This window comes from Manis javanica, chromosome 1 (assembly GCF_040802235.1).
Source record: "Manis javanica isolate MJ-LG chromosome 1, MJ_LKY, whole genome shotgun sequence".
Taxonomy (NCBI): domain Eukaryota; kingdom Metazoa; phylum Chordata; class Mammalia; order Pholidota; family Manidae; genus Manis; species Manis javanica.
In genome coordinates this window covers 185,534,111-185,553,876 of record NC_133156.1, presented here as the reverse complement: position 1 = coordinate 185,553,876, position 19,766 = coordinate 185,534,111, and the positions used below count along the sequence as shown (strand labels likewise).

The 19,766-nt window shown below is 43.2% G+C and overlaps 1 long non-coding RNA gene across 2 annotated transcripts; it reads right to left on the bottom strand.

Annotated features, from left to right (window-relative positions):
• Nucleotides 1–8,154: 8,154 nt before the first annotated feature.
• LOC118973097 (uncharacterized) lies at nt 8,155–13,564 on the bottom strand. 2 transcript variants are annotated; one of them, XR_005062321.1, is made up of 3 exons: nt 13,483–13,564; nt 12,790–12,966; nt 8,155–8,295 (listed from the first exon to the last, which is right to left on the bottom strand). It is a non-coding gene; the product is annotated as an uncharacterized lncRNA (long non-coding RNA). The 2 variants fall into 2 exon arrangements; XR_005062320.2 differs by having other exon boundaries at nt 8,155–12,966.
• Between the last annotated feature and the right edge of the window lie 6,202 nt (nt 13,565–19,766).

Genomic DNA, 19,766 nt, shown 5'->3' with positions numbered 1-19,766 from the left:
GCAAAAGATACAATCTGCCCACAGACAAGTGCCCAGCTACCCTCTAGGAAGGTGTCCCCTAACTTTTGGCCAAGTAGAGGGTTGTCACAGGAGCAAGCATTAACCTCCAGCAGTGGGCAAGAAGGAAGAAAATGGCAAAAATTGCAGCAGCCATGCAAGCCCTCAGTAGCTTAGAGCAGAACAATATTTCTAGCAGTTTGGCCTTTCCAGAGGGGGAAAACACAGCACAAAAGTGCAAACCAACGCTGATGGACAGTGACTGTAATGGGGTATGTGGGGGAGACTTGATAATAGGGGGAGTCTAGTAACTATAATGTTGTTCAAGTAATTGTACATTAACAATATCAAAATAAAAAAAGTGCAAACCAGAAACTACACACAGCCAGCCTCAAGAACAACTCTTCCTTGACACAGCAGGTCTCCACAGCATCCCTCTGCTGCCTCCTGCGAGCTCACAGCAAGTACATTCTAGACCGCGTGACACCTTGTCTTGCTCCATCATTTAAATCTTCATGTGTTATGCCTGAGCTCAGTCATACACTTCTCAAAAATAGGGTGTAATTGTGATATCTCCTTGTATTCCAAAGAGAACTAACTCTGAGCCTGCAGTGCAAGTGGGGCTCGATTAATATTTATGTAAGGGAGGAAAGGAATTGTCCACCAGCATATAAAAGTCAAACCCAGTCACAGAGGAGAACTCCATTAACATAAAAGACAGTCAAGAAGCTTTTAGAAAAATTGGTACAGTACCCATCAATTAACAGTCAGTTTGTAATATGTGATTTGCAGGCTGACATGCCAAACTTCTGACCACAATAACCTGGAGTGAAATGCGGATATTATTCTACACCATCTTGTGATTCTGCCTTCGTATATTCTTAGAATACTCACTTGGGTCCAATCATACTACTAGCACAAACTATTAAGAAAGGAGTATATCTCCCGAAATATGTTTCTCACAAAATATGTTCAAAAGAACTTCTGCTTGACAAAACTACTTGATCCCCAGTTTTGTCTTATCCAATAATTATCCATTGATTTCAAGTGAACCTGGAAGAAAATCATTAGTGATGTAACTCTTCTGGTTTCCCAAAACCAAAAGGATGGAGTCTGATATGGCCAATATGAGAATATTTTTTCAGCGCAACCCAGCTTGATAGGAACCCAGATGACCCCAAAGATTGGTGCAGGTCAGCTGGGCTGTGCCCTCATCTGCTGCCACTCCTGCTGGGCTCTCTTCCCCATGCTCTGGGCCACTCCTCTAACCTTCTCAAGGGCTCCCCATGTCTCTTCTCCATCCCTACCTTCTCAGTCTCTGCTCCAATGAAACTGCACCATTCACTTTCCCTAGGCAGGTCTCACCCCTCTCCAGGTTAGTGACTGTGTTTAGGCTATTACTTATTTTCACAGGCTCTTTCCTCTCCTGACAATGCTACACTCCAGTCCCCAGTCCCACCCCTCGAAGTCCAACACAAAAGTCATTTCCTCTGGAAAGTCATTCCTGATCATCCCAAAATCTCCCCAGAAGCATATCCTCTTCCAGACCAAATATTTCTTTAGGCATAGCACTTATTAGACCTGAATTCCAGGCATTTGTACTCAACAGACTTTTTAGATCTTAAGGGTGTTGCTAATCTTCAGAGATCAGAACCATCTATTTTCCTTATCTTTATGGTTCCTGGGACCTAATACTTTGTCTACTTAAATAACTAATCAATAAATATTCATTGACCTACATTGAGTTCCATTTTTTATCTCTATATTAGGTATGAACAGGCTAAAAGGTCTTGGAAGTGGAAGAAGTAAGAGTGGAATTCCATCTCCAGATTTAAAGTCTTCTGATACAATAAAGCACACTCCCTCATTTCACTCTCTGTTGAGAGTGGAGGCCAGAGTGAGTGGCTATGCCTAAGGAAGGGCACAGAGACTCTGAGAGGGGTAAGTGTGCTGATCCAGAAAGGTTTCTATAGCAACAGAGACCTTGCCTCCAGGCACTAGGAAAAAACCAACACCACCATCCCAGGGTATAGAGGGGGAGTATTTTTGCCAGATCATATGCACTTTCTCCCCTTTTCTCCTCATCACCTGGTTCAAGAGCGACCATTGCCCCCTCTCCCCAAGCTCCAGGAGGAGCAAATGGGCCTGAAGCCGGATCTGGCAAAAGAAAGTCAACCCTAGGGCATACTAACACCAACAGCAAAGAACAGCTCTCCATCTCCTGAGATTGTCAAGCTGGTGTAATACGCACCTGGAGCTCCTGGTGGTCCCCTTCCCACCACATGGGGTGGGCCTGCCTAAGGAGGAATGCAGTACAAAAGACAGCATCGCTGGGAGCTGGAGAAAGAAACAATACCTTGATAGCCTCTAGAGTCCTTGGATCCTACCATGCCTGAAATCAGTGCATCTTGGACTCCTCATATGAGGTTATAATTTTATATTCTCTCTCTCTCTCTCTCTTTGCTTAAACCATTAGGTTTCCATCACTCACAATCAAAGGAGTTCTGGGTGAAACAAGGGGAAGCACTCTGTACTAAGAGGCAGGCTCCCTGCTGTGACCAGAGGTGAACTCCTGAGACTCTTTCTTCATCTGGTTACATGAAGCCACTGGAGCAGGTTGATTCCTGAAGTTCCTCCTAGCCCTGACATTCTTGAAGTCACTCTAATTTGACGTGCCACTCTCTAACCAGAAGGAAGAACACAATTCTACAGCTGACCTGCCAAACTGTGATAATGCCCAATGCTTCTGTGTTATTTTGTCTCTGGTAGTGGTTTTGCTCTGGACGATGCTGGAATAGTGTGACACTCTCTCATTCCCTCACTGGGGGATCTTGGGATCCCAGATGATAAAGTTATGCCAAATTACCTTGGTTCAAGCCAATAAAATGGGGCTGGCCTCAGTGGCCCTAGGGGCTCTGTTTTGACCATCTGGTACCCAATAAGCAGTGTTAAATTAATTAAACAAGGAGGCCATTAGACTGAGATGGCTCTAATACCACAGTAGCCTAAACCTATAAATGCCTGAAGACTAAGAAACCAAAACCTAAGGACAACCAATCACAAACAGCCCAGTAGGCTTTAACAGCCAATGAAACCATTTCCTTTCTCGGCTTCTGCACCTTCTCCATTTGTCTTTCCCATAGCTGTTGTTGGCCGAGCACTCCGAACGCTTCCAGGTTGGCACTGCATGGTTCACACTGATGTTGGCTGAAATAAACTTAAACTTCTGAACATGCCTCAGTGTAACTTTTAGCAGCAGAAACCTGACTGTGTTACCTGGGCAAGAGTTCATGATCCACCACAAGCGAGCCACTTAGATCTTATTCTACACCAGCCATTGTTACCATTAAAAGCAAAGACGAAGAGGGTCTCTGTCCCCCAGACACCGACTACAGTTCACTGGGAAGACAAGATACACACAGGAGAGGTGCGGTCATGCCAGTTGTGGTCAGTGTAATGAGCAGCTATCCCTGCACAGAGACACCCTCCTTCCTTCTTCTGAATTTAGGAGCAAGGTAGGTGACCCTCTCTGGAACTGAAGCCAAGAGGGACAGGCCCCGCCATCTGCAGAAGTAATCCACTTTTCTCCGTGTCATTTGGCTGTTGTTTGCCTTTGAACCATAACCCCTTCCCGGCTACTCCTCACACCCCCACCACACCCCCGACACACACACACCCTTTTTTCTGCCTCCTTCCACTTCTTTCCGCTTGTCTTCTCATTTCTTCTCCTTTCTGAGCCTCTCTCCACCCTTTCCTTTCCAATGTGCCTTTCTATAGAAATAGGCCTCTAATGTGACACCCTGGGGTCCTGCAGAAAGTGTGCATTGAGGGGCAGGCAGGGGGTTGGAGGCATTGAGATTGAGTTCTTTAAATAACACTTAATGAACAATAAACACAATCCAGTCCAGCCAAACCCGTACTTAGCTACTAAGTACCAGTCAATGGCCCATCTGTCATATTGTTAAGACCTTTAGAAGTTGTTTAACAAAATGTTAAATGAGATGACATTCAGCAGGCTGCAAAATGCTTGACTGCCTAATGCAACCCAGAAGAGGTGGCCTGGTGGCAGTGTTTGATATAATGCTTTGTATTTCCTTCCCAAGAACCCAAGAGCAGAAGGTCTCCCTGCCTGTCACTTCCTATCTAAGTAAAGTGAGCCTGGGGTGGGAAGGACACGATTACCATTGGCAAGGAGGCCCGGCCGGCTGATGAGGTGCTTTTCTGAGGAAGCATGACTGAGAGGGGGCACCTGGAAGTAAAGCCAGTGGAGAGAAAAAAATAATTCATCTGGAGTTTCATTCTTCCCTTCCTTGTCCCCAGTGGACCCCACCTCTCTCTCTCTTGGCCTGGAGGAGAGAAGGTAGAGGTGGTAATGAGTGTCGACTTTTTCTAAGAGATGAAATATGAAGCCAATTACTAAGGGGAAGATTTCCAGCAAATTGGCTCCTGATAGCTCACATTTATCTGCTTTAGATTTGCATAGTTGGGAAGGAGAGGGCCTCTGCTTTGATCCAAGTAACAAAGACAGAATCGGTTCAGTAGGAAGGGAAGGGAAGGACTATTCAAGTTACCTGCAACCCTCCTATCCAGAGTTCAACAATTAAAGGCAATAAGAAACAAATCAAAAATCGCACAAAAAAACGTTTTAAGCGGAGAAAAAAAGGATCTTCCCCTGTGGCTGATGGTATTGAATACTGAATGAGGCCCCTGGGTAGGGTTACACAAAGAAGTAAAAGCCCCAGAACTTTTATAATAACAAAATTCTTTCCTGGAGAGAAAGCTTTCAAATTCTTTTCATTTTCTTCCTCCTTCTCAACTTAGAATTCCCTGGCCCTTACCCTATGTTCAAATATTTACTTCAAGGAAGGGACTAAATATTCAGCAAATTTAGCCATCCCTCAGACCCCTACAGGAAATATAAATTGTATTCTTACTTTGCTGGTTAAAAAAATAAAATCTAATCTTACAGAAATGAATCTGCCACCTATAAAGTCACCTTACACAACTCAGCAATAAACAGACAACCCAAATAACCAACTTGAAAATGGGCAAAGGTTTCAAACAGACATTTCTCCATAGAAGACATGTAAATAGGCAATATGCACACATGAAATAATGAAATGATGCTTGATATTGAGACAGGGACCATGGGCTTAGTCAGAGTAGGGTGAGGGCCTCCGGAAAAAGCTAGGCAGGATATTTATAGTCAAAGCAATGTAACAATGTCCCTATCAAAACTCTGTGTTCAGCATTATGCAAAGTCAAGGTCACACTAATTCTCTAGGGTAAAGATACCAGACTAGGAATATAGACATCTTCAGTGAGATCAGTAAAAGGTTAAAAGGCCAGGGCAACTCGGCCTGGAACGTTTGAGTGTTCCACAAGGGTATCTCAGCATAACCGGTGACTTCACTGTAAACAGCCCTAGCAAACAGACAACAACCCAGCCCACCTTGAGGGCAGGGCAGGTGGTACAAGTCCACACCCTGAGCCCTCAGTTCACAAAAATCCTCAACTGCCTATAAATCCCCTAGACAACGCACCACCCCAGGCTCTCTTGTTCCCTCCTGGCATGAGCCAGGAGCTCTTTCCTCTCACTTTATTTCTAAATAAAAGCCTCTCCCTGGCTCTCCTACTTTGGGCGTTTGTGAAGCTCATTCTTCGACTTCACAAACAAGAACCCCGGCATCAATATTATTAGCTATTAGGGAAATGCAAATCCAAGCCACAGTGAAGGTACCACTTCACATGTACTAAGATGGCTATGATCAAAAAGACAAAAAACAAGTGTTGGTGAGGATGTGGAGAGATTGGAGCCCTACCATTGCTGATAGGAATGTAAAGTGGTAAAACCACACTGAGCAATAGTTCCCCAAAATATTAAACTGGAGTTACCACAGGAACCAGCAGTTCCCCTCCTATTCTCCCAATTCTCAAAGGAAATGATAACGTATCACAAATGTTTACAGAGGCATTATTCTTAATAGCCAAAAAGTAGAAATAGCACAAATGTCCAACAACTGATGAAAGATAAACAAAATCAGTAATCTGTACCATGGTACATGCCATAGCATAGAGAAATTTTGCAAACATGATGCTAGGTGAAAGAAGCCAGAGACAAAAAAGTACACATGAATGATTCTATTTTATATGAACTGTTTAGAATAGACAAACCTACAAAGACAGAAAGATGAGTGGCTGCTCAGGACTGGTGCGGGGAGGATGGCAGCAGGGAGGATGGTTTTGAGGAGTGACCGCTAATGGGTACAAGGTTTCTTTTGGGGGTGATAACAATGTTCTTAAAGTAATTTAGTGATGTAAATATACTAAAAGCCAATTTTAAGTGAGTGAATTACATTGCAATAAAGCTGTTTAAACAAGGAAAAAGTAACCAAAACTTTTTTTTTTAATCCCTGCATTAGTTTTCCACAGCTGTCATAAAAAAGCACCACAAACTGGGTGACTGAAACACCAGAACTGTGTTATCTTGCAGTTCAGAGACTAGCAGTCCGGGTCCGAGTTTCTGTGGCAGGGTTGGCTCCCTCTGTGGGCTGTGAGGAAAAATTCGTTGTATGCTTCTCCCTAGATCTGGCAATTTGCTGGCAATCTTCGGCACCCCTTGGCTTGTAGAGGCATCACTCTGATCTCCGCCTTCATCTTCAGAGTGATCTTCCTCTGTGTCTGTTTCCAAATTTCCCCCTTGTATAAGGACATCAGTCGGATTGGATTAGGACCGACCTGAATGACCTTGTTTTAACTTGATAGACTCTGTGAAGACCCTTTTCCAAATAAGGTGTTATTCTGTAGTGCTGGAGGTTATGACTTCAACATATGAATTTAAGAGGGACACAGTTTAACCTGTAATGATTCCATTCAAAGTATTTAAAGTTAGCCAAGTCTCTCCACAAGCTTACAACTGACTGGGAGATCTTAAAATCTAGCCTAGCCTTGAAATTTTCCCTCTGATGTCCCTTGTTAGCCACTAAGCCTGGACTTTCTCAGGGAATCATCTGCGAGACAGTGTATCAATCAGGCCAGCCTAAGTTATAATACAGTGCAAAAACTTCAAAATCTCAGTAGCTTATGACAATAAAGACCATGTGGATCATTAGAGACTCTTCATAGTCTTGCAGTGACTCCAGCTGACAAGGCCTTAACCATTTGCCACAATCTCATGTTTCATGATCTGTAAGCAAGGAAGGGAAGAGCTGGGAGACTCACTTACACACTGTCTTAAATGCTTTGACATCGTACTTGCACTCAAATGGCCAAAGTAAGTCATGTGGCCATGCCTAACCTCAAGGGTCTGGGCAAGTTCCACCTTCCAGGGAGCTTTGATGGGAAGAGCCAGCAGTCGTGAGAAGCAGCCTTGGTGTCTGCCACAGACAGGATCTGAGGGCTCAAGATGGCCCTTTTTGTCAAAAAGTGGCTTTTCTCCTGAGCCAGTAAAAACTCCGGCTCAGTCACGTACTTTTTTTTTTTAATTGTGATTTTCTGTCATTATTTAGAGGAAAGGACACTGGACCAGTAAATAAGCAACTCATCTCCTAACTCTACTTCCCCAGAAAGTCACTTCTCAAGTATTCACTCAGAAAACACTTATAAAAGGTCTTTTAGGGCCTAGCATCATGATTTACCTTAGGAATAGAGGAGTGAACACAAAGTCTCAGTTCCTTCATCTGACATGGAGAGGGTTGGTTCAGGCCACAGCCCTTCCGCCTTGTGCCATAAATGAGTCACAGGTTTGCCCAACCTTCTCAGCTCAGCTCTCAGTGCAACCAGGGGCCCCCACCCCTCACAACTAGTCAACATCAACCATAGGCAGCCTCACTCATATACCCCCGTGTGCTGTGCCAATATAATTTTCCATGTCTACCACGAAGTGAAAAAAGTTAGGGAATTTTGGTCTAGACCAGGGATCAGCAGACTAGGGTTCCCAGGCCAAGTCCAACCTGCTACCTGTTTTTATATAGCCTGAAAGCTAAGTGTGGTTGGGAAAAAAATTGTAGTGATTGAAAAAAACATACATGAATGGTTTTAAAAAAACAGTTTATGAAACACAAAAGCATATGAAATTCAAATTTTAGTATCCATAAATAAAGTTTCATTGAAATATAGTTGTATTAGTTTCCCCAAAGAAACAGAACCAATAAGATATATATAGATATGCAGAAGGAAATTTATTACAAGGGTTTGGCTCACATGATTACGAAAGCTGAGAGGCCCCATGACTTGCTTGCTATTTGGAGGCTGCAGCTCAGGAAAGACAGTGGTGTAGTTCGAGTCCAAGCCTGAGACCTGAGAACCAGGGAGCCAATGATGTAAGACTGTTCCAAGTCCAGGAGCGCTGACGTTCACGGGCAGGAGAAGATGGGTGGGTGTTCCAGCTCAAGCAGAGAGGAAATTCACCCTTCCTCCACCTTTTTGTTCCATTCCGGCCCTTGATGGATTGGATAATGCCCACCCACATTGGTGAGGGCAATATTCTTTTCTCGGTCTACCAATTGCACTGCTAATCTCTTCCAGAAACACTGTCACAGATACACAGATTAAAGAAATAATGTTTTACCAGCATTTTGGCATCCCTTAGCCCAGCTGAGTTAACACATAAAATTAACCATTCCAACAGTCACATTTATTTATGTCAATGCTGTCTATGACTGCCTTTGGACTATAATGGCAAGACTTGAGTAGTTGCAGCAGAGACCAAATGACCCACAATGCCTAAAAAGGTTACTATCTTGTCCTTTACAAAGAAAATTTGCCAACCCCTTTGCTTCACAAACTATTATTTACATACAGTTCAGGACATACTGTTAAAACACTGATTATTATTCTACACTACTCTTATTCAACACCTATGGGATGGAGTTTAAGATTCTGCTTTCTACTGTTAGGAGGAAAATGTTTTCTTCTAGCAACTTAGGTTCAAGTGGTCAGGGGCCTGTGAATTAACTGACAAAATACAGATTAACAGGAGAAAAACAAGTGCACATGGGATTTACTCAGCAATGAATGACTCACTGAATATCCAGAGTAAAAGTTTATATACCAACTTAACAAAAAAGCAGCAGGCAGGGGATGGGGTGGGGGTTGGGGAGGATTTACAGCTTCAGTGGGAAAGTATGAAAGGTCCTATTGGAGTTCTTTTAATGCTAATGGGAATACGCAGTCAGTCTGTCTCCTTCCTAGAATTCGAAGGTAATTCCTTCAGAGGAGAGTTAATGGCAGCTGTATTCTCTAGAAGCTCTACTTGAGTTCACTAGAAAAGTTCAGATAAGATTTCAGATGTTTTCACTTTCAAATAATCTTTATGCCAGAACTGTGAGTTCTTCACTGCGGAGCTCCAACATGATGCTGCTGCCACTGCTGGTCCACAGACCACAGTTTGAGGTGCAATTGCCTATAGTGCGTCTCAGAGTACCCCCCAGCTCTCTAACACTGGGATTCTACATTGCTCTGAGGGGAGAAAATACACTGTCAATTATCCTGACCAGGCCACCCGCTATAAGAAATGATAGACAGGACAAAGGCAGTCAGATAGAACATGGTTCTATCATCCCAGTTCTTACAGAAAAGCAATTCTTCAGGCTAGTATCAACACCCAAAGCCTCGGGGCTGCCCACATCCAGCAGGCAACAGCAAACCCTGATTGCCCTAAGAATTGAGGGCAGCCCTGCTCAGCAGGCCACATCCTACTGGGGAATCTATTATCCTCCAGTCTGAGATGCCAACCAAGCCCAGCCCCCCTCTAGCCCTGCCCCATGATGAGCTGGGCTCCTCACCCTAGGCTAGTCCCGTCCCACTGGTGCCAAGAGCGTAATATCCTGTTGTTGGTCTCAATAAGAAAAATCCATTTGAAATGGAATCCCTGGGTATCAGTCCAAAACCAACTCTTCATTAAATACTTTCTGATACTAGAGTTTCTGCTTTTATATAAGAACCACGCCCTCTGCCAGTCAGACCACTGCCTGAAGCACAGCCAGATGGGAGACATTCAATAAAGTTGTTAGCTCTTCCTCCATAATCCTGAGATTTACAGTGTTAATTTAAAGCCCTTAGACATCTGTGACACCATACTACCTTGGCCAATATTTCCTAAAGGAGCTATATGGGTTTTCTGAAGAATTCACTGTTAGATCAATATTAGCTTTAAAGATAAAGCTGCACCCTGAAGTTAAAGACACCACATTGCTAAACCATGCTCTAATAATTCCGTGATGGGAAAAATTGCTTAGAGGTAAGGGCCAGTCCTAGAAAGGTTTGGAAGCTTACTCAAGTTGCTCCCACTTTCAAAGGAGGGCAGGAATAGGAGACTTTGATTTTATTTCTAAATTAATGTCAAAATATGCCTTTCCCACTCTATACAACAATTACAGATACAGATTGTGTGCATAGGGAGGGAGGAGAATCTGACTGTAATAATGGAAAGAACTTGGACAAGGAGCCTCTGGAATATGACTAACAGAACTTTCTGCAGAGATGGAAATGTTCTATTTCTGTGTTGTCCAATATGGTAGCCACTGGACACATGTGGCCATTGAGTGTTTGAAAGGAGGCTAGTGAGACTGAAGAACTGAAGTTTTAATTAATTTAAATTTAAATGGCCACATGTGGCTAATGACTACCATGTTGGACAGGACAGCTCTAGACGCCATTGCAAGGATGTGACCTTGGGCAAGTCATTAAACCTCTCTGAGTTTTCATTTCCACTTTAGAGAAGTTGAGAGTAAGAATAAGAAATGTCTGTGGTTCCTTGGCATTGTTTTACTCTGTAATCCATTAATAAATACAACAGTTGCTCTTCTAGCTGGGGTGGATTCAGATCTTTGACCAAATTTAGGAACCTTTCTCTCTGTCGCTGTCTCTCTTCCTCTTGTCTTTCACAACATGCTAGTGACCCAGCATGGATGGAAGCCTCTCCTGGCATGTAATCTAAGTACATAACCCAAAACCAGCTGTCTGCCCAATGGTACCACTCCCACCTATTAACGCAAGAAAAAAAATTAACTTCTCTTGTTCCATTTTGACAATAACAAGTCCTGGCTGATCTCCACCATGAGCTCTGTGTTATAATAAAGACGATTTTACCTGCACACTGACCAGAATTCTCCAGTGTGGGGTTACAGGGCAGAGTCTGACAGTGCCACAGTGCCCACGTGACCTGGCCCCCAACTGGAGTGGCCCCACTCTGCGATCAGAGCTGTCACTTACAAGATTTGAAGGGAGCTGGGAAGATCAATTACAGAAATGATTAGCATGTAAATAGCACCAGCAGGCTACCGGCAAGTACTCTCTCTGTAAGGACAGCAGAGGCCAGCTGAGCTAGGAGCAAATCATCTTGCTGTGAACTGAAGAAAAATCATTAGCCTTTTTGTCAGTGGAAAGCACATTTCTGCCACTACTTTAAGTATGTTATTCTGAAACATTTTAGTCAAGTGGTAAGCACTGGAGACTCAAAATAGAACAATCAAAATCAAAGGCCAACTATCATTTTATCCAAAAGACATAATGGATTCTCTGTGTTTCATTTATTCATTTATTCTCACTCATGTTTTTTTTTTCATTGTTTTTTTCCTGCACCTTTGGTGTTCTTGTATGACTCGAAGCTTTGATTCTCAAACATCACTAGCATGTACCACATGTTCACCAGTCCAGGGCACATTCTTAAAAATAAGGACACTGTAATCAGTTCTTCATAAGGCTAAATGTATTCAACTTCAAGGAGATTCCTATTATGTTTGTCCTACTTTTTGGTATTAAAAATTCCTTTCTTTTATGAAATGATTGTGACTGTACATGGGTGCTTGTTTTTGCTTTTTGTAAATACCCATAGTGGCAAAATTAACACTTAACAACTGGCATGCTTGTATTATGTCTGCTTTGCTGGGTAGTTAAATTCCAGTGTCTGGGATCCTCCACCTTGTATCTCAGGAAAGGTATTCCAGCTCCCACCAGGGCTGTGGAGGCCATGGTCCACATAAGAGGACTAAGCACAGAGCACCTTAGACTCTCCACTTCTCTCTGTTCCCATGGGGTAAAAATGGTTCACCTAACCCCAGACATAAAAGAAATAAGACTTTTCTGATTCACAGCCTTGCTAGCAGCACTACCCCAGTGAAATCTGCTTAGCACTGGACAGTTTTGAATTTTTTTAAGATGTCTCTTGACAGGACACTAAGCTAAAAAAAAAAAGGTACAATTTAAGGTGACTATAATGAATGTTCTATTCACCCATCTATGCTTGACAGAGTTCATGCCCCTCCAGACAAGAGTATTCACAAATGAAAGTGGCCCTCACATCACCTCCATGCTTCCTAAAAGAAATAAAACAAACCCCAACTGTGTAAACTTGCCGTGTTAGGAAGAGCAAAGTACCATCAGAGAGAGGACTGATAGTCAGTCCTGGGGAAGACATGCCCTCAGGATGATCAGGATAATGTTTATACCTTCAAGAAGCAATAGGGGGGTATGAACGCGTGCAAGTGTGCGGAGGATGGATAGAGTCAAAGAATAGGGAAGCAAAGAGAGCTGCAGCAAAGAAGCTGAGCCCGAGAGGGCTCTTAGGACAATGACAAGGACAGACGGGGGCTGCCGCATTTTAATACTCAGACCAGTCACAGAACCTCAGAGGGGAGAAGGAAGTTTTTCTTCCCCTACAGTTCCAACAGTGTTGAAAAGCATAATCACATTATCATTTTAGTGCCTAAAATAATCCTGGGCTCAGAAGTATACACTCAGGAAATCAGCCGAAAGAATTCTGTTGACTCAGAAAAATAACAAAAACCAAACCTCTCCAGGCAGCTTAGGAGATGTGAGCGTGACGTTGCAGGGCTCTGTGTGGCTACCAGAACATCGCATCGTGGTATGGCCACCAGTTCTGCTTCTCAGTAGATAGAACCAACTCATTAACAGATTGGGCTTAAGAATATGAGCAGGGGATGGTACACGCTTGGACAGTTTTTATGCCTATAAACAAAAAGGGTTTTCTTTGTCAAAAAGGGACTAAATATCCAACACCACCATATTTTATCACAAATTATATATGACCCAGAATTGGCTTGAGTCAAAATGAGTAACCATATGTTGTTACCTAATTCTCAGATAATTCCTTAATCTTTTCCTCCTCCTTGAAAAGTCTTGTCCTTAAATTCATCATGAAACACAGCAAAAATGATGAACCACTGGATATTTTTGCAAACTTCTGACTTCACATGGATCTTGACAGCTTTAGCCAATTTCTCACAAAATCAATGGTCTTTATCATGACTAATAGAACTTAACAGTTACATAGATTTCCACCTTCTTCTGGTAATCTACATTCATTCTCCAAAAAAGCATATTCTAGCCACAATCCTACAATATTGCTTTGGACTGAAATAATGAATTACAATATGACAAATAGTAACTAAAAGACAAGAATAAGACCCTCTGAAGTCTAATATTGTGCTAATATCCAACTTTCAGAAAATTACAAGCACTCACTCTTTGTACAGTAAAAGGAAATGCTGGCTGACATGGTAGTCCACTACCACATGGAGATACAGATGGTAGGTGAGAGCTGACAGACCAGAAATGTAGTCCTGAGCCTTCTGTCACCACAGGTCAGCAGTAGGGCCAGGGAGAGGTTTGCACAATCAGATGTGAGTCTTGGTTTATAACCTAGGAGACTGTTTTGAAGGTGAGAGACAGGCAGGTTACTCATGAAATCTACGAAGAACCCACATGAATAATTCCAGGGAAAATACCTAAGGCTAGTAATAAATCTGAGTCAGAAAAAAGAAAGACAGATGTCAGAGTCAGGGACACATTCTGTTTTACATTTATCCACTTGTTTTCTATTTAATAAACAAAGGATTATGTGACCAAAAATGTCTGAGCATGTGTTGGATTAAAGAATTTTTTGTTTTGTCATTTGACCACATGTTCACTCTTAATATACTGGTGTCCAATCATGATTCTCCAAAAGGTATACGCAGTACATGGAGTTTCTAAATGCAATTGACCAGGTACTCTGTTCCTTAAAGCATCCATCAGGCCATCTGGTCTACACAACAGCTTTTGGGAATCCCAAATCTGGTTACAATATCCGATTTTAAAGATAAGAACACTGAGTCCCAAGAAGCTAAGAGATTTGGCCAGCATGGTATGGCCACAGAGATGAAGAGCAGGAACTAGAACCATCTGGAATGCCCAGTGTGTGGTTCATCACAGCACATCATGTGGCCCACCTTTCTCTCCTCTTCCTGCTGAAGCCAACCTTCTTTAGACACTGATGTACTCAGGAAATAACAGCTTCACTTTTCTTACTTAACAACAACCAAACCCCAAGATATCTCTGCCAAACCTTTCCCACAGGAGACCCTCCACTGTGAGCTTCTAGTTATTCCTCCCACCCAAGTTCAGTCAACAATTACAATTTCAGTTACAACAGGGACATTCTTTCAATTCCAGAAAAGCTCTTTGGTGATTAATAGCTGATTAGTTCTTCCTGCCAAATATCTGCAAGCTCCGTTACTTAGACAAAGTGCTAAGTGGTGAGCAGATGTCCTTGGAATAACCAAGCCTGAGAGGATTTTCCTCTTGGTGGGATTCACTACCTGTTACCCAGGACCTCAAATCATGACGGGCTCAGAGCAGGTCCTCCTGAAAGAGAGCACAGCAGGGGGCAGGAGGAGCTCCAGATTCTTGGGTCCTGGGGTCTGCATTCTAGATCCTTCTCTTCCCAGGCCAGGAAAGACTGTGTACCTGTTTCAGTACCATCCTACGTTTGTGCACATCCTATCTTCCAGACCAAACTGTAAGCTTTTGAAGACCAAGGATATCAGCTTCCACATTTTCCACCTGACGTGATGGGTCACTCGATGAGAGCTCAGAATCCTCCAGTGGCCTCCCCACCCCCACTGCTGACCCAAGGTCTTTAGTAGGGTAACATTCCAACATCTGAATTTGGCATATGAGCTCCTTCATCATTTGGCCCCTTCCTACTTTTCCTGCAATGTTCCTCCCACCTTGTCCCTACCCTACCTCTAGCCATACCAAGTCACTGAGGTTCCTCAGAGGGCCACACTTCTACCTCTGTGGATGTTCTCCCCTCTCCTGGGAATGAATTTTACCCATTTATCTACCTGGAAGGCTCTAGACTTGGCAGCCCATAAACACAGGAGCCTTTATTTCTGGTAAGTGAGGTCCCCGGGCCCCAGGGCTTATATAGTCCCTATAACTTTGTCATGGTGCTGTGACACTACCAGTGTGTCTATATCCCCCACAACTTGAACTTCCTCAAGGGCTCCTTGCAGATGGGACTGCATCTCATTCACAGGGTACGTCCTGGAGAGCGCAGCACCTGCACGTAGCAGATGTGGCAGCCAGCCTCCAAGGAGGCCCATGATGATCATGGCCTGCAGATGTGCGTGCTCTTGTGTGATCTTCCCGTTGCGTGTGGGGTGGGCTTTGTGACTCACTGTTAATGACTAGAATAAGGCCGAAGTAACACTGCTCCTGAGACTAGGTCACAGAAGGCAGTGTGGTACTTCTCTCACACACTTGGGTCACCTGCTCCATGGAAAGCTAACTGCTACGTCATGAGTGGCCCTGCGGAGAGGCACACGCAGTGAGGAGCTAAAGCCTCCAGCCAACAGCCACATGTGTGAGCCTGGAAGAGGATCCTCTAGCCCCAGTGGACCCTCAGGTGTCTGTGGGTCCGCTGACTCCTTGTGAGAGACGGTGAGCCAAAACGCCCCAGCTAAGCCACTCCCAGACTCCTGACCCACAGGAACCAGAAGATAATAAATTTCACTGTTTTAAGCTCCTAATTTGAAGATTTGTTGTTCAGCATTAGATAACTAATATGCATTTGGGTACCTGGAGATGGAGTTTGGCTGTAACAAAAACCCAGAATGGGGGAGTGACTTTGGAACCAGGTAGCGGGCAGAAGCTACAAAGCTACAGGATTTAGGGAAGAATGTTAACGAGAGCTTCAAGTGCCTTGAACACACTGTTTGGAGAATTTGGGACTTTGAGGAGGCTACCGGTAAGGAAAATGAGGAACCTCTTTTTGGAAGTGGACGAGAGGGGATCCTTTTTATGGAGTGGTAGAAAACTTGGCAATAGTCTCGCCTGCAGTAATATGGAAAGCAGAAAACAGAACTAATGAAGTGGGTGATCTAGCAAAGGAGATTTTTCAGCCAGCATGTTGATGGTGCTACATAGTTTGTTTTTGCTGCTTTTAATAAAATGCAAGGAAAAGAAATGAGCTAAAAAAAGAACTGATCCAACAAAATGTGCCCAGATTTGCTGGTTTTGAATATTCCCAGCCTCTCCAGATGGCAAACTATGCTGCAATTAAGAAGTGGCTTCCAAACAAAGATTCAATCAGGGCACCCAGGAAAGCAGAGACCAAAGATGAAGCAAACAGTATAGCTACAAACTCTCTTGTTAACACCTCAGATCTTAAAAGATGAATCCCTTGTTAAGACTAAGAGAACCTACAAGGTGAAACCCTTTGGCCTAGAGTACACATGGGAGAACCTTGCCCTGCACTTTGTCAATGACTTTAACACTATAGCTCACCCTGATAAAGCGCAATATTTTTAAAAATATTTTTAGTTGCATTTCCCACATTTGATTAACGTAACACCAGTGGGAATTAGACAGAGCAAGTATGAATGAAGAATCAACCCAGAGAGATGGGTGATTTGTCCGATATCTCATAACTTAGTCATGAAAGAATCTAACTCCCAGTCGAGTGCTCTTTCCATATCATCAGGCCACTTCATTCAGTAATTAGATGACTGAAAGTACATCTGAAATTATGGGTAGCAGAAAAGTCCTGAAGGCACTTACACACAGATATTTCAACATTTTGCTTTTAAACTGTATTTTTCATCTTAGCTGAAGTCTGTAATATTTACATCACTTAGATCTGTCAGCTGATTTCTCAACTCTCAGGTCCTGGGTCCACATGTCCTCTGACTGTTTTCACTTTGCTTAAACCCTGATGAAGAACAGCATGTCCTTGATTTCCTCAAAGATGAATCTACTTGCAGAAGCATTAGTGACCAATGCACCCTTTATGGAAGCCTGCACACAAGGCACAACATTCCGTGGCAAGCAATGCAAAAATTCCCATGAAATATTTCTTTCCTTCCAATTTTTCCTTGGATTTGCTTCAAAATAAAGGGGGAGGAAGAAATACACCCAAGATATAGATGTAAAATGAAATTGGCCGTGAGTGGTGATGGGACACAGGGGTTCATTATACTGTTCTGTCCACTTTGAATATGTTTCAAATTTTCATGATGAGAAGTTAAACGAATAAACACAGTCCCCCCACCCCTCACAGCTATGAAGGCCGTGGGGTTCCTCTTATGCTTCTCCTCTCTCCATCCCTCAGATTCTTTCCCCTCAACCTTCAGAAACTTGAACTTCCTCCTTTCTCAAGCATCCATTCTTCCCTCCACCTCCTGTAGACTGGAGACCAAACTAATCGCTGAATTCAGCAAAACAAAGGACTCCCCATGTTACAGGAGCCACCCTCCTTGGAAAGCAGTTTAGTGACCATCTTTTGTTACTTGAGCATACTTTGAGGGCTTAATCCCCAGCCAAAGTGGTTTATCAAAGTAATTCTCCCAAACACATAGAGTGCTTTCCTCAAGAATACTGGTGAATAAAATTTTCTCCATCTTGTTACACTTATTATTCGGAATTCCTTTGCACTTTGTTCAGAAGAAACCAGTCATTGAAACTTGATTTTGAGAACCAAAGCTCGTATTCAACAACTTCTGAAAAGAGTGGTTAATTCTATTTGAGTTTCTCTCCATAGCCCCATTCAAAACAGGGTGTGTGTATCTAAGAATAAATGGGAGTCACCGCACAAGAGGTTTATTATCAGAGCTAAGCTTCGGGAAGCAACTCCCACTATTTAATGCTGAAAGGGAGAAAAAGAAAGAAGGAATACAGGCCACAATGAATGGGAGGCGGTGGCTAAAGAGGAAGAGGGGAATGGGTAAGAAGGAGGAAAAGGGGACAGAGGGGAAAACATTGGAAGAGTCCCTGTTTTCTGCCACATAATACAACACTCTTCACTGTGTCAGTTTGGAAGAGGGAAAGAAAATTATCCATGCAAATCAGAAAGTCAGCTCTGATTCCTTTCTCCCCCTTCCCAAAGCCTTTGCCCTTCTTTTGGTATCTTCATTTAGTCTGGGTTTTGGTTTCTACCACTTCTGTGGAGTTTTGTAATATCATCACTGCCTCTTTTGGTTAAAAAAGGTAAATTTAGTCCCAAGGACCCTGAAGACCTGTACAGGGACCTATAGCCCCTTATTCTGCCTGCACAGAGTAGGCATTTGATGTTCAAATCAGCCTGAACCTATTTTGTTCTTGTTTTTGTTAAAGTTTTTGTGAACCTCACCAGTTTTCCTGCTGCCTGAGAAACAGAGAGACTGGTCGCTCCAAAGGGTCCAGGGGCCAGATTATGTCGACAATTCCCTGCCCTGAAAGGAGCCGGCCTGACCGGTCCTGTGTTGTCAAACAACAATTGTGACTTCTTGCATTTTAAGAGTCACGCACAAATGGGTCCATCTGAAGCCCTCTGGGCAATAGTAGCCTTTTGAGGTTATGATATCTCTGGATGGAATTCAATACAAGAAATTCACTTTCAATTGAGCCTTTGGAACAGAGCCAGGCAAACATAACAATACAATATGCTTCCAAAGAAAATTGGACTTATCCTCATTTTTTTTCTCTTCCTTTTTCTTTCTGCTTCTAACCTTGTTCACATGTTACCTCTTCCCACTTCCACTCCCTCCTTCTATCAGGGGACAGAAGAGCTTTTAAAAATAAAACCCAGCACTTAAATAAGAGCAGTTTGTACAGAATGACACAGGCTCCCACACGCAGTCTTGAGAATGCGCCCTTTCCTTGGCTGACCTCTGCTACTTCTACCAGGAAAATGGCACAGAGCTACTGTGAAGGGGTGACCAGGGACCAACACAAGCACCAGTTTTCCATTATTTGTCCAAATAAAGAGTCTGACTTTTTTCTTTCTGTTTTCCTTTTAAACTGAGAGGAGGCTGAAATGTGCAAAGCCTTCCTAAACACCACAGCCTAACTGTTGGCTCCCTTTCCTCAGCCTCTCTGTGTTTCTCCCTCTCTCTCTTTCTCTCATGCTTTTTGCTTGGCTTATTCCTCATTTTGCCAAGATTTTTCTTCTGAATAATTATGATTTCTTGGCCTGGAAAAGGTTGTAATTCTCTTTGTCTTTTGCATTTGATCATCCAAGTGGATTAATGTGGGTGTTAAATGGGTGGAAGAAGCCGTTTTCTTCCTCAAATTCTCTTAATCATCCTTTTCATTTCACGCTTTCATTCTCCCCACCCACACACATCCCCCCTGTCCCTACAAAAACGTGTGTGTGTTTCTTCTCATACATCCTTCCTTTTTTGGAGAGCCTTCCATTTGAAAGCTTGGAGTGAGCAGATGTGTAAAAGAGAACACTATGCAAATGGATGACTTCGTATCAATCAACTGTGAGTGTGTACAGGGGACAAGGAAGCATGTGTTTGCACTTTCTTTGGGTCTATCTACAACTGCAGCTTAAAATTTGTTTCCCTGAAGATCTCCCCAGTTCTGAGGTCACAGTTTAATCGGCTGACTTTGGGGTTTGTTTGTTTTTCTCTCACATAAAGCATAGAGGAGACCTCAATTAAATAATACTTAAACCACCACCCGGGAAGGCCAACCACCCAAGCCAAAGTTTGTGATCTCTT